The 16,507-nt window shown below is 35.9% G+C and overlaps 1 protein-coding gene across 1 annotated transcript in view; it reads right to left on the reverse strand.

Moving 5' to 3' along the window:
* LOC122798625 (TBC1 domain family member 20-like) overlaps positions 1-16,507 on the reverse strand; it is a 381,335-nt gene that overhangs the window by 108,784 nt on the left and 256,044 nt on the right. The gene's annotated exons all lie outside the window — the stretch shown is intronic.

Below are 16,507 nucleotides of genomic sequence, written 5' to 3' on the forward strand. Positions count from 1 at the left end.
TACATAAACTTACATAAACCACAAATAGTCTTTTTACAAGAGACACACTTATTAGATAGAGATATAAACAACTGAAATATTAATAATTACACAGTACTAATAAACTCTCAATACAAAACAAAAAAAAAGAGGAGTAGCTATACTACTGCAACTCAACTATAACACCTAAAATAATTACTACTCATCAAGATACATCAGGTATGTTTTGTCTAGTTTCAATAGAGTTAAATAAGAGAATCTATATGTTAGTAAATCTATATTGGATCCCAGGACTAGGATTAAAAACAGTTAAACGGCATTTTGAAGAGATAATTCATTTAACTAAGGGTAGCCTGATATTGGCAGGAGACTTCAACTGTATAATGAATGAAAAAGATACAGATTCTAAATCCAAAAGAAGAAAACAACCCATCTCTAAAGCACTATCAAAATTTATAGATACATTGTATTTAAAAGATATAAATGAATTTGCAGAACCAGACTCACTAATCTTCACATTTTATTCTCATAGATATAAAACTAACTCTAGAATTGATAGAATATATGTTGCCAATGACCTAATAACAAAAATTGACAAAGTCAAAATCATAAATTGTCCTTTATCTGATCATAATGCCATAGTGTTTGAGATAGAGCTTACACCATTTTATTCAAATCCCATTACTAGGATACCTTCCTATATCACAAAATTGAGAGATTTCAAAGAATTTTATGAAGAAACAATCAAAAACTTTCTAGAAATAAATCACACAGAAGATATTTCAGAAATACATGTCTGGGATTCATTAAAAGCAGTTACATATGGGAAGATATTATCCTGGTACATAAATAAAAGGAAGTTATGGAATAAAGATATGCTAGACTTACAAAACAAAGCAGATAAATTGAAACTGGAAATACAAAAGGGTAATGCTACTCAAGTTCAAGAACTTACACAAATCAATAAGAAGTATACAGAATTGCTACACCATAAGATTATGATTAACTTAGAAAAGATAAAAATAAACTCATACTCTACTAATTCAGCACACCTGAGATACTTAACTAATAGAACAAAAAAATAATTAAATCTAAGCAAATAAAAGAAATATTTATTCCCAATACTAACAAAAGAGTTACGGAACTAAATGATATTTTAGGAGCATTCAGACTCCAATTTAACATTGATAATTCCATAAATACTCAAGATACACCTACTAAGGATATAAAAAATACTTAGAAAACAATATTCATATTAAATTAACACAAGAACAAATAGACATTATAAACAAACCAATCAATATGACAGAATTAAAATCACAAATTAAAAAGCTCAAGACAAATAAAGCACCTGGCCCAGACAATATGCTACCAGAAATGTATAAATTAATACCCAATCAAGCCATATCTTTATTATTAAAAGTATATGATATAGCCAATAAAGATTTGAATATACCACCCTCTTGGAAATATTCATTGATATCCCCAATTATCAAACCAGATAAAGATGAGAAACAGTGTTCCTCATATAGGCCAATATCATTACTCAATATAGACTACAAGATGTTTATGGCTATATACGCAGATAGGATCAAACACTTTCTTCCTTTCTTAATTCACAAAGATCAAACATGTTTTATTAAAGGAAGAAATACTTCAGATAATATTAAAAGAATACTAACATTAATAGATTACAGCAAACATAAAGTCCTAAATTTAAATGTAATCTCATTAGATATTAATAAAGCTTTTGATTCGGTTAATTGGAACTTTCTTTCACTAGTTTTAAAAGAATCTAACTTTCCTTCTAATTTTAATAATCTTATCCAAATACTATATGAAAAATCTACTGCATATGTTAAACTGGGATCATATAGATCAGGCCCTATAACAATAAAAAAGGGAACTAAACAAGGTTGCCCTTTATCACCATTGTTATTTGCATTACTCATAGAACCCTTTGCAAATCAGATCAAACAATAACATAAAGGGAATTTGTATTAATAAAATGTTAAACCTTAAAATCCAACTCTTTGCTGATGACATACTATTAACTCTCTCAGATGCAAATGAGTCTTTGAATGCTCTATTTAACTCCATGAATAAATTTCAAAATATTTCAGGCTTAAAATTTAATGAAAACAAAACTAAAATTATGCCCTGTAATTGTAAAAAAAAAAATAATATAAACAAAAGATTTTCCAAATATATAGTAACAGAAAGTAAATTATTATATCTGGGAATAAATCTACTCAATGAATTAACAGATTCTCTAATATTTAACTATAATAAAATACTAGACAAAATAGAACAAACAATTGGTTACTGGAATAAATATATCTTTTCAACAGCAGACAGATTATATCTTATTAAAATAATCATATTTCCCAAAATATTATACTTAATACAAAATTTTCATTGCCACCTCCCAAATATATTATTCAAAGATACAATAAACTAATTTTAAATTGTCTATGGTTTCCAAATAAACCCCGTATAGCCTTAAATAAACATTTGCCAGATTGGGAAGATGGTGGAATTAATTTACCGATATTGATTTATATATTACCTCATCTGTTATTAAAAACATAACACTATGGTTAAATAATTCATACACACCTATATGGAAACAAGCCCATGAGCAGATTTACATAGAAATCAATTATAATCACATACAAGACAACTTAACAGTAATACCATCACCCCTTATATGGATGTTAAAAGATTATTTTTAGGGAAAAGGAATAATATTAATAAATTGCCATCAAACTATGTAAGTGCTACACTTTCAGTGTTCAGAACATATATAAACAAAATACCAAATATTAATTCTTGGATTTTTCTTATTTTCCCTATAGCTTTTACACCAAATATTCTAGATACATTCCAAATATCTAAAATAAATATACTTAAAGAAGAAACATTACTCTTTTGGCATCAACTTATAGAGAAAGGGAAAATTCTAACAAAGGAACAGATAATTTATAATTATAATATAAATAAAGACAATTGGCTGTTTTTACAAAAGCTAAGGCATTTTCTTATAAATAAAATAGAACAAATGCAACCTTCAGCTAGACATGAAGCTCCAAAACTCATTGTATACCTCATTCTTATCACAAAACAGCCTTATCAGGGTACAGGTTATTTGTCTAATATCTATAAAATTGTTAAAAACAAAAACTATCATGAAAAATCATACTGGGATTATTATACTTTAATAAACAACCATCCTCCAGTTGAAGAAGAAAAAAGTAATATTCTAAAATCTTCCAAATTTTCTACATTATCAAAATACTGGCAATTATTCACTTGGAGATATCTACACAGAAGTTTCTATACACCACATAGGTTAGCCAAAATGTATTCTATTGAAGATCAATGTTGGAGATGCCATATCACGATAAAAGCAGATTGGCAGCATGTTTTTATGAATGTATATGTCTCAATATGTACTGGAAATCCATTAATTATTTTTTTCAGACTGTTTATAATGATAATTTTCAATTAACAAAGTCTTTAATTTTATTCAACTCTCCTATTCCAAACTGTGTACCAAAAAAGACACTAAAATCCTATGGTCACTATTGGCAATTTCACGTAAAATCATAACTATACACTGGAAAAATGAGGCTTCACGTTCAAGGAATTTGAGACTTTAACAACAACAGTTGCTCACATGGAAATATTAACAGTGAAGAACAGAACTAAAAGATCTACTTCTTACTATTACTCTTGGATGAAAGTACTGGAAATACTTGAAAATATCGAAGAAGATATATCATCTTATGTTTCTAACTCTATATAATATAGAATTTCAATGTTATTTGCATAGACACCAATGTAAATAGTTATATAATGGTTTGAAGTTAGTAATGTTTTAGAATTGTAAATATGTTATTTATCTTTATTTCATGTAATGTTTAAGACATCTTATTTGAAATAATAAAAAAAAAATATTTAGTGAAATGTACCTCTGCTGTAACTGAAAAGACAATCACCTAAAAAAAAAAAAAAAAAAAAAAAAAAAAAAGAAGTTGGTACTGCATCTGGACATGGGGTTTTCCATTTAGGAGGTTTTATTAATTTTGTCTTGGTTTAACTGTTTGTTTCTCCCTTCCATTTCCAACCTCTCATAACAGAGCATCTTACTATCTCTTCTTACTCTTTTATCCAGTCACCATTTTTAATGCTCAACAGGGTCTTTATAACTGCTTCTTTTTTTTTCCTTTTTTCGTGGAGTTTCTATTACTTTTGTTTTCCTAATTCTCCATAAAACCATTTTGGGTCATCATTTAATTGCTTATTTTGTACTTTCCTTTACATTTGTCTGCTTAGCATCCACATTTTTTTTCTGATTGTGCTGATATTGTTTGTTTATTATTGGAATCTTAGTCTGCTTTGATACTGTGTGTTGCTTTCACCACATTTATCTTTCTAAGGGCTTTTTGGTGATCAGCTCCCTTTTCTGTATTCTTCCAACATTCCTACTTCTTAATCTCTTTATCATTTCTTCTACTTGAAGCTTCCATGGTGACATTCTACTTGTTCCCTCTCATTCCTCTGTTATTTCTTATTTTTGTGGCAAAACCAACTGCTACAGTTGCATATCTTGTTTGCTTATTTTGCCAGTCTTTCTGCAACTATTTCCTCTATCTTAATATATCCATCCATCTCTATTAAATTAAGCAGCTCTTCCCTTAGATCATTTTCGTCTTTGCTTTCTAACATCTGTGAATCTTCTACAGAAGGTTCGAGAACATTGTCTTCTTGACAAATCCTCTTCAAATGCATCCTGTTCCATTTGTTGCTTCTCCATATATGGACCCATCTGCCTGAACATTAACTGTGGGAGAGTTGTCACTGTTGTTTTATGGTGTTAGGAATGGAGTTCCAGATTTTGGAAAAAGATGGAATAGAGAGACTTACCTGGCCATTTACAGGATTTGGTTGAGGTTAGTAGAAGTATATCTGTTGAGCCTAACGGTTTATTTGAGCAGTATGGTACAACAAGGTTCTTTAGGCCTAGCAGCACCAAGGTTAAAAAAAAATATTTTATGGATTTGAGTTATAGAGAAGTAATGTGCAAGTTCATGCAACTTACAGGTGGTTCAGGTCTAGGCAGTGGTGGGATTTAGGACTTTTATTTGCAGCAACTCTTGCAATTTTGATGTAGCATTACTCCATTTTGGCTTGGATACAGTGATGAAGGTTTGCATAGATGGAGGCAAAGTATACTAATTAAGGAGGAACAGATGTACTGGCAATATATTTTCTGGCATTAACAGTTAGGAAAAACTTGCTGTGATATAGGAGGCTGAGATTTTGGTGAATCTTTTTATTCCTTGCTGTATGTGGAGGTCAAATTTTTGATTCTCGTCAGTAATGACGCAGGTAATATAGCATGGGTGAGGAGGTCGATACAAGTGTTGTCCGAGGTGATAGAGAAGCTAGTTTTAGTGAAGAGAGGATTTTTGGTGTGAACAGTTTTTTTTTTTTGCAATTAAACAGGAGATGAGCCAAGCTTTCACAGAGGAAAATGCATTTTTCCTGAAGCTGTGAAAGAGAAAGATTTGGCAGTGCACATGAACCTTGGGTTATCTGCTTATTGAAAGAGTGTTGCCTCTTTGGTTGCTGTGTATAGGTAATTAATAAAGACAATGAAGAGTGTAAGACTCAATACTGAGCCTTCTGGGACACCAACAGAGATGAGTAGGAATGGATGTCCTTCCAACCACTTTATTGCCTGGACTATGAGATATAGCTGTGGAACCAACTAATGGTAGGTGTCATGAGGCCCATTGAAGACATTCTGTGAAGGTGAATGCTGTGGCATATAGTATCAAAAGCTTTAGATAAATCCAAAAAAAAGTGATGAAACTAATTTTCCAGAGTTCCTGTGGAGCTTGACTTGGTTAGTGAAACTAATAAGAGTTTTGGTGCTAAAGCCTGAAACCATACTATGTGCGGTTATGAGATGGTTATCAATTAGATGCTTGAGGAGTTGTGCTTGACTATATTTTTCCAATACTGTAGACACAGGAGATAAAATTGCTACAGGTTATTAGTTACTGAATTCTGTTGGAGTTACCTCCTTTGTACAACTTCGCCAAGCATGGTCTCAAGCCCAGCTGCAAAAGGAGGAGGTTGGTCAACCTGCTGCAGTGAACAGAACTGGAAAACCAGGCAAGAAACTGCATGAAAATTTGAACAAGCTCATTCACTCATGCTACTGTATCTGGCGCAACTGATTAGCTAGCACTGGAGAACAAGAGTGCTGGTGAAAAGTGGGCTACTGGCCAGAGAAAATTCATTACACTGAAGTTGGAAAGACATCGCTGCCTGGAACATTGGAACCAGCCGACACAATGGCCAAAAGGAAATTGTCAAGGAACTCATTAAATGCAAAATATTGATTGCTGCTGTGTCAGAATTAATACTCACTGGATCTGGAACACTGAACTTCGAATCACCTACAGCCGATGAAATGATGATACTGTACTACTCTGACGGTGAGAAGCAAGAAGTTGGCGTTAGGTTTATAGTGAACAGCCAGGCTTCAAGAAGCATAATCACTTTCCAACCAATACTGATCTGCCCTGCAGCACTCACAGTTGATGGTACCATCAAGACCCACATTCTGTCCATCTACCCACCAACCAAGACAAGTCCAGACCAAGCCAAGGGTAACTTCTACAACCAGCTCCAATACATGCTGGATTAGATCCCAGGGAGTGAGATGATCATCTTGGTGGGAGACTTCAATGGCCACATCCACGAGGACAGGTCCAGTTGGGAAGGAATGATGAGAAGATTTGGACATAGGAACATGAATGATAATGCCCTGCACCTTCTGTCCTTTACTGCATCAAATGATCTCATTGCGGAAAAACAGCCATTTTCAGCATCTCCGCAAACTCCAGCACACAAAATGAAACCCATCCAGTGGAAGACTTGGCCATATTAGACTTTTCTGGCAATACCTTATAGCCATTACAAAACTTGGCCATTAATTGTCTGTGTTAATCCTTCTCCTATTCCTACATTTTACTTACCAAAGCCCAGTGTTATTTCAGCACCCCAGTGTATTCGCCTGCTCAGCTTATGACAGAATTAATATAATTCAAAGCAAAATATTTTCTAGCTAAACACCTATCTGGTCTACCCAGTTTAGATTATGACAGCTTTAAATATAATTTAAACCAGTATAGTATTTTTTACCTAAATGTCTATTTGGTTTACCCTGCTTAGATTCTGCTAGATTTAAATACAACACAAAGCAAAGTAATATTCTGTAGCTAACAGAATATTCAGAGTGACAAAGCTCCACTCTTAAATATCTGGCATAGCCTCTTATCTCTGAGGCTGCTCTCTAGCCCCTTGGCTCTTTTCCACCACACGGATTGTTTTTTTCTTACCTTTTCCTCCTTCTCCTTGGCTCTACCCACTCTGTTTACCCTGTGGGCTCACTCCGCTCCCTACCCTGCCCCCAAATTCCACCCACCCCCAGTACCTCTACACTTAGTTAGTAAGCCACACCCACCTCCTCCCACACCCAATCAACATAACCCACCTGCCCCTATCCACCCCCTACATCTACTCCACCCACTCACTCCACTAAAATCCAAACTCTTTCAATATAGCTGTCCCTATACCTTCTCAACTTAAACTCAGCCCCAATCTATCCAAAATAAACACACCATGCCATCCAAACCAGCCACATCTCTAGCTCTAATACTAATTCTCATCTCCTTATCCTACTTACATTATCTTACCCGACCTCTCGCTGTCAATCACACTTCCCCATTTCACTCAACTACCTCATCCTGCTTACAGCACACACACTCCTCTACCCGCATATCCCCTAGCCTCTACTACATCAACAATACTATGCTTTTCCCCTATACACTCACATCTTCCCCCAGAAACACTACTCTAATCTATACTAGACCCATCTCAATTAAACTTACAAACCACAAACTAGACACTAAGCAACTTAAATTTCTCTTCTCACACATTCGCCATTTTATCTCTATCCTTGCCTTTGGGGACATACACCCAAACCCAAGCCCCTCTTCCTCGCACAATTCTACCTCCCCATCTCATCCTCCCTACTCAGCTGGTAGACCCCTCCATTTCACAGCCCTAAATCCTCAGAGTATATGTAACAAAATCCCTAACCTGCACACCTGGCTTCTTCATAATCAACCTGATATTCTGTCCATCTCCCTGACTTGGCTTAAACCTCATATAAAAGACTCAGAATTGATACCACCCAACTACTGTATTATCAAAAAGATAGAACTCCTAAAAAAGGGGAAGGTGTTGCTGTCCTTTACTCCTCATCACTCTTAGTTACTACATACTACAAACCTATTCCCAAATTTGGTAATAATGAATTAATTCTAGCCCTTCTTCAGGTAAAAAAACAAACTTATCTGCATTGTCACCATCTACATCCCTCCTGGAGACAATGTCCCAATCCTTGAATACATTCTCGCCTGGCTCTCTACCGATATCACTAATGAAACTATAATCCTAGTGATGTTAACATTAACTGGGACACGATTCAAACCCCAACCAACTCTCTAAATATAAATCTTTACAACTTCACTCAACTTATTAGCTACACAACCAGACCTTTCCTTTCTGGTAGTAAGAAAGCGACACAAGTAAATAACCAAAAAAAAGACATCAGAAGACCAGGAAGCCTACGACCAGTTGTCAAATACCACTCCGAAGTTGAATTACAAAAGGTAGTGATAAATGCAAAGTCCAACAATAGAAATGATAGTAGCAAGGTGACTTTACCACAAAATGTCGTGTCCAAAGAAAAAAGCCAAAATTTGAAAGTCCAAGTTGCTTTAATAATCCACAGCCAGAATTCAGAAAAATCCCAGGCTTTATCAAGTTATAAAATATTGTGTGGCCGTCCCCTTTATTTATACTCTGGGATAGGCCAACCAATTAATTAATTAACAATTTAATATATCAATTAATCAAAAAAATGGCTGTTTTAAAATACATATACTTGCACAATGATTAAAAGATACATAAAATGAAATAAATCACATAACTAATATATAATGTAACAATTAAATTAGCAAATAATGCCACCATACATTAAAAAATGACTACACATATTTCATCCTTTGCATAAAAACCTAATACATAAAAACTTATGTTAACTTATGAAACTCTGGAAGTTAGGGTGTTGGTTAACCCTTATCAAACACCCTACTGTGCAATATTGAAATACTACATTGTCAGAATATATTATGTTGCAGATTAAAAAACAACCTCATTTAAACCTAACTACCAGCATAAAAAATTGTTAAGTCACCCCTTGTATAATACCTGAAAGAGAGAATACCCCTAACAAACCACACTACTTCCAAACAGAACTGATGATAAATGATTATCAAAGTAAAGCTAATAACATCTTGAACGAGTTAACTGTACTTAATGATACGATTGTTAAGGATAAAAACTTTTTAGGGTGCAAAAAGAAATACGATGATGTATTTCTGGAAGTAGACCAGCACTGCCTTAAAGTTTTGGAAAGAAAAACTAAAAAGTTGGAAAGGGACTTGCATGAGTATAGAAATGGTAGAGCTTATCCCTTACCAATGGGCCATAACTTAAACTCAACTAATCGTACCAATGTGGACAATTTGGCAGGGAATGACAACATCAATAGCACTCCTGATGTGGACCCCCCAAGGAGGAGTGAGCGGTTAGCGCAAAAGGGTGGCACCTCATTTTTCAGTTCCCCCAGGGCAGACCGATGGGGAGGAATCAGTCTCATTACCAACAGAACTGGGGGAGGGGACGCAGATAATTCCTATACCTGGTTGTGGATTCCATGAAATTATCCATGCACCTGGTAATATAGGTTTTGCGGCATCTAACATCATTTGTACTTCAAGGCAGATCAGTGAGAGTGTAGCAGTCTTATCACCAGTAGAATTGGGGGAGGGGGTACAGACTATTTCTACTATTGATGGTCCTTACAATGAAGAAATTGTTGAATCTGGCAGTAATTGCAAGGTGGTGACTAATAACAACCTCACCCTTTACAATTTTACTGATCAAAATATAACCCCAGACTATTTTGAACTATTCATCAAAGGTCTTCAGTTTGTTCCTGCTAAATCAGCCTATTTACCTAAATTATTGGTGGAGTTAAAATTGTTTATCAGGAGTTTAAATTTGTCTCTTTATTTTAAGGGCCAAAATGTCATTGACAGTGGTATACATAGAAGTAGTACTTTTAACCCACCCACTCACCCTAGTTTAAGAACTTATGAGGAGTTAGTGGAAAAAGAACTCAGAAGAAACTGTGGTAAATCTCACAATTTAAGTACTAATAATTTTGATGCCAATTTGGAGGAGGTGGTGAACAATTTGAGAAAAAATAGAATCCGAGTAATGAAAGCAGATAAAGGGTGGTCTTGATGCATTGCTTTGACTATGAAAACTATATGCATGACATCTTACAAGATAACAATACATATGAGCAAGTCTCTAGGAATGAGGTCAATGTAGCATATGCTAAGATTACTTATTTGATGAAAGATCATTTATTACAAGGATGTATTAATGAGAGGTTATTCAATTTCTTACATGTCTCTAACCCTAAAATTCCGATTATATTCGGAATTCCGAAAGTTCATAAAGGGTTAGAACCTCTAAAATTTCGTCCGGTGGTATCGGGGGCAGGTGGCATCACGGAACCTCTGAGTAAATTTGTGGAATACAGCTTAAAAAGTTTTGTTACTTCACTGCCCTTTATTTGTAAGGATTCTTGGGAATTTTTAGCCAGCATTCCCATGGATAGTTATCATTCTGATCTTTTAATGGCAACTATTGATGTCACCGAATTGTTCCCCAGTATACCCCACAGTACTGGTATTGAGTGGTTTACGGAGATTCTGATCACTGAATCAGGGTTCAACAGCAACATGGTTAATTTAATAGTTGAATTCATGGAAATTATTTTGAATAATAATTATATATTTTTTAGTGGGGAATTTTTCAGGCAGTGTAAGGGGGTGGCCATGGGTGCTCCATATGCCTCCTCCTATGCTAATATTGTATTGCATAAATGGGAGTCTATGGTCATTCATGCATCGGTCTGGAAGAACAATATTAGGTTTTATAAGCGCTACCTGGATGACATTTGTCTATTATGGCAAGGTTCCAAGGACAGTTTCCTGGAGTTTTATAATCATATAAGTTCTTCCACCAATTTTTTAGCTTTCACTTATAAACTTAGTGAGCAATCCCTTAATTACCTGGATGTAGCTCTGGTGAAGGACAGGAGCAATAACACATTTACATCCCAGATTTACAGAAAGGAAACATTTTCAAATGCATTCTTACATTTTGATAGTTTCCACCCGCATTATACTAAAAGAGGAATAGTTAGAGGACAGATGATATGGGCCTCAAGAATGTGTAGTACCCTTAATTTATTTTTGGATGAAATTTTGCACATAGCCACCTTATTTGAAGAGAGAGGGTATCCGGACTGGTTGATTAATGCATGTATGGCTGAAATTAAAACAAAAAGAGATTCACATTACCCACCACTAACTAGGACATGGGTTACCGTTACCTAGTAATAATAAACAGAGGCACATAGATACCTCTAGGGGTTTTGTGTATACTTTTTCTGAAGATTCAGAATGTATTGAAAATACAATGAATATGTTTTGGCCCATATTAACGTCTCAGGATGACATTAAATCTTGGTTACCAGATAAAATTCAATTTATCAGAAAACGTGACACGAACTTAAAAGATATGTTTGAACAAGTTGGCCACAATAAGTGTATTGCTAATAACATCAACACACTTAGAAAGTATGGTTCCTACAAATGTGGGACATGTAACCAATGCCCTTTCCTCTTGAATGATGATCATGTCTTCATTCCATCTAGAAACTGTATGTTGAGAGCACGGGAACATTTTAATTGCAATTCTTTCGGGGTGGTGTATTTGGGTCTATGTGTTGAGTGTTCTGCATTTTATGTGGGAAAGACAACTAGGACTATTAGAAAAAGAATATAATATGATATTGAAAAGAAAAAGGAGAGTAATGCTTTTTTCAAGCACTCCTTAAAGTGTAGTAATATGGTGGTCAAATTTTTCATTCTTGAAAGGGTCAGTCATGACCCTAGAGGGGGAGACTGGGAGAATTTCCTCGAACATCGGGAACTCATGTGGCAACTAGCCTTAGATGCCACGAGATCCCCTGGACTGAACGATAGTGTCAGCCTTAAAAGTGTACTTATAATCAGAAGTAATCAACTATGAGGGGGCAGTAATCCATTGTATCATCTGGTTCTCTGGGTACTATCTTTTGGGAGCTCTGTTTGGAAGTAGTGTGGTTTGTTAGGGGTATTCTCTCTTTCAGGTATTATACAAGGGGTGACTTAACAATTTTTTATGCTGGTAGTTAGGTTTAAATGAGGTTGTTTTTTAATCTGCAACATAATATATTCTGACAATGTAGTATTTCAATATTACACAGTAGGGTGTTTGATAAGGGTTAACCAACACCCTAACTTCCAGAGTTTCATAAGTTAACATAAGTTTTTATGTATTAGGTTTTTATGCAAAGGATGAAATATGTGTAGTCATTTTTTAATGTATGGTGGCATTATTTGCTAATTTAATTGTTACATTGTATATTAGTTATGTGATTTATTTCATTTTATGTATCTTTTAATCATTGTGCAAGTATATGTATTTTAAAACAGCCATTTTTTTGATTAATTGATATATTAAATTGTTAATTAATTAATTGGTTGGCCTATCCCAGAGTATAAATAAACACAATATTTTATAACTTGATAAAGCCTTGAATTCTGGCTGTGGATTATTAAAGCAACTTGGACTTTTAAATTTTGGCTTTTTTCTTTGGACACGACATTTTGTGGTAAAGTCACCTTGCTACTATCATTTTTATTGTTGGACTTTGCATTTACCACTACCTTTTGTAATTCAACTTCAGAGTGGTATTTGACAACTGGTCGTAGGCTTCCTGGTCTTCTGAGGTCTTTCTTTCTGGTAGTAACCTAGACTGGATTCTAGTTTCCTATCCCCACTACATCTACGATAGTGGAACCCTTCCAGACCCACTAGGTGACCACCTTCCCACTTTCACTCACTGACTTCCCTCCTCCCTACAACTACCTCACACCTACACCACTACTGGATACCTAAAATACTTTAACCCCAAAGCTTTCTCAGATGTGCTAAAAAGAACTGGAATCCGCTAAAAATCCTATCCCTAGAAAATGCTGTTACTTACTTTAATACAACCTTCTTAAACATTCTAGACTCCTTTGCCCCCTGGAAAACAAAACTCATAAAAAGTAACTCCGTCCCTTGGTTAACTAAGAATACCTAAGCCACCATGCGACTCCAACACAAAACTTGGAAACACTACCATAAAACTAAAACTACCACTACCCTTAATGAATACAAAACACTTCGTAACAAAATAAAAAAATATATATATTGTCTCAGACCACAAAGCCTATTTTTTCACACTCCAAAACCAATCATAACAACCCTAAAAAATTCTGGGATGGAATTTCCTGTCACCTTAACTCAGGTAAAAAAGAAAACCCCCACCCCGACCCAAACACCTCAGACCTTGATTTAGCTACTCAATTCAGCTCTTTCTTTATTGACTCCACAGCCAAACTAGCATCATCCTTCACTAATAATCCTGCTTCCCCAACATCTACCTCTACATATCCCCCACTCCACCAGTACCTCCAGCTCCCAACCTCCTCCCTTCTCCATGAACCCTATCCCCATCTCTACCATAAAAAACTTCTTCTAAACTTGAAACCATGTTCTAATACCCCTGACAAGATACCCTCCTACTTCCTAAAGATAGCAGCAGAAGCCATTGCCTTTCCTATCTGCATCCTAATAAACCAATGAATTTCAGAATGACATGTTCCCCAGCTCTGGAAAAAGGCCTTTATTATTCTACTTCATAAAGGGGTAACAACAGTGATATCCCCAATTTCCATCCCATCCCTATCTTATCCACGATTTCCAAAATCCTCAAAAAATGCACCCACCTACATCTTCTACCCTATCTTGTAAATAATGACCTTCTCACCCCCACCCAGCATGGAGTCCGACCCGGCCACAGCACCACGACTGCTCTCTCCTCCTTCCTAGAAAGTGCAAACAAGGCACGCGACTCCAGTCATATTGTATCCACCCTCCTCTTAGACATCTTTAAGGCCTTTGACACCATCTCTCACAACCTTCTCCTTACTAAGCTCTCTAAACTAAATCTATCCCACTCCTCTATCACCTGGTTCACCAGTTGTCTATCAAATAGACAACAAGCAGTTAAGTGGAAAAAAGCTACTTCCTCATTCCTAAACACTCCCACAGGTGTGCCCCAGGGCTCAATTTTAGGTCCCCTTCTATTCAATATTTTCATTAACGACTTCTATCATGCCATCCCTAATGCTAACCTCATCCAATATGCCAACGACTCAACAATAATCTGCCTTGCCACCTCCACTTCCTCATCAACAAAATTAACCCAAGATGCCTTCTCTTCTACTGAACAGATGCTACACAACCATCTTGCACTAAATGCAACCACGACTAAATTAATATTTCCCCCTTCCAAAACCACCACCCTAGACAAAAACTCAATTCTATATCACCAGCAAAAAAAACCCACCTCTTGAAATAGTCTCCACTGCAAAACTATTAGGAATCCTCATTGATGAGCAGCTAAAACTCGATGGCCATCTACAAGTAAATATCAAAAGAAACTTAACATGCTTTACTGCCACAACCGTTTCATCTCACCCTCCACCCATTCTTGCTAACACCTACCTTATTCCATCCCTCCTGTATGATGCCTCTATCCTTACTAAACTGCACTCCTCCCTCAAGTCAAAACTCTCCTCCTGTTACTATAAAATTTCCAACAGGCCACAGATCCAATACCCATCACTGCATTTCCCTGAGCCAACTGAACTGGCTTGAGTTACCCAATTATCTTACCTATATTCAACTTGTCCAAGCAACTTATTATCAATCCTTCTCTTTGTCCCTCCCTTGCCTCTACCTTCCAAATGCATCTGCCTAACAGATGTCTACAATCCAACTTCCAAAATCTAATAGAACTACATAAACCTGCCCGCCCTCCAGGCAAACATCTTCTATCCTTCTGTCTAGCACGCCACTGGAATTCTCTCCCACCCCTTATCCGTACCACTTACAGTCTCTCTGTCTTCAAAACTTTACTTCACTCACACCTAACCTCACAATGGGAACGCTTTTGCTCCCATCCTACATAACTTCCTTAATTGTACTTCTCTCTGTAGCCAATACATCTGGCTAACAGCCTCCTTTAGCCTAATAATTCCTATTAATAAACTAAGAATTAGCACATTTTGCTAAGATCTTAATTTGTTTGTAAAGGATTTTTTATATATTGTACTAATTTGCTCCCTCAAATGTCAATTTCTTACAACTGTTATTATCTTGCATTTTTTCTAACTTTCATATTATAATTTTTTGTAATGTTTGTTAATTTACTGTAACTGTTATCTTCCATTTTTCTAATTTATCATGTTCTAATTTTGTAAGTTTGTAATTTTGCAGTTTACATAATTTGTATTTTTCTGGCGCTTTTCTCCCCAGGACTCCACTAGAAATGGGCTCCTCGTGGCCCAATGGACTATCCTGGCAAACTATAAATAAATAAATAAAATCCTGGTCAACTCCTCCTTCCAATCATCACTCAAGGATATTTGTGCTATGTGAAGACCTGACTGTGGCACTAATCATTACATCATCTGTGCCATGGTGCAGCTTCACTTACAGCATGCAAAGTGCAAGTCACCTCCACCAGCCAAGCTGTACTGGAAGAAACTGATGACCCCTGCCCACAAAAAGGAATTCCAGATTGCACTATCAAACTGGTTCAAAGAATTAACCCAAATGGAGGATGTGGTTGAGGCAGATAAAACTCAATCATGGAATGTGCCAAATCATGATGCTCACCCATCCTCTGACGAATGCAAACATGGATATATGATGTGTGCCTGGATCTTGTAGCCCAACAGAAGCAGGCAAAGCTGGTCAACTATGAACGATACCAGCAGCTCAACTGAGAAGTTCACCAGAGGCTGAAAGCAGAAAGAGAAGTGTATCGGAGACAGATGGCAGCCGACCTTGACGAGTCAGCATACAGACACAAGTACCGCACCCTGTACAGCATTCTCAAATGATTGTTTGGGAAGACCAAAACCACCAGCGACATCAAAAAAATGGATGGGACATTTGTACACTGACCTTGTGAATGCCTGAAACATTGGAGGGAATTCTTTCCAGAGTTTTACAACCATGGCCCACCTCATGGACCATTAGTTGATCCACCACCCACTGATCTCCATGAGGCACTAATGAATGATGCAAAGCCAACAATTGGAGATGAAATCAGCTATAGGAACAATGAGAAAAAGCA

Source organism: Protopterus annectens, chromosome 3.part1, assembly GCF_019279795.1.
Source record: "Protopterus annectens isolate FY-2018-M chromosome 3.part1, PAN1.0, whole genome shotgun sequence".
NCBI classification, from domain to species: domain Eukaryota; kingdom Metazoa; phylum Chordata; order Ceratodontiformes; family Protopteridae; genus Protopterus; species Protopterus annectens.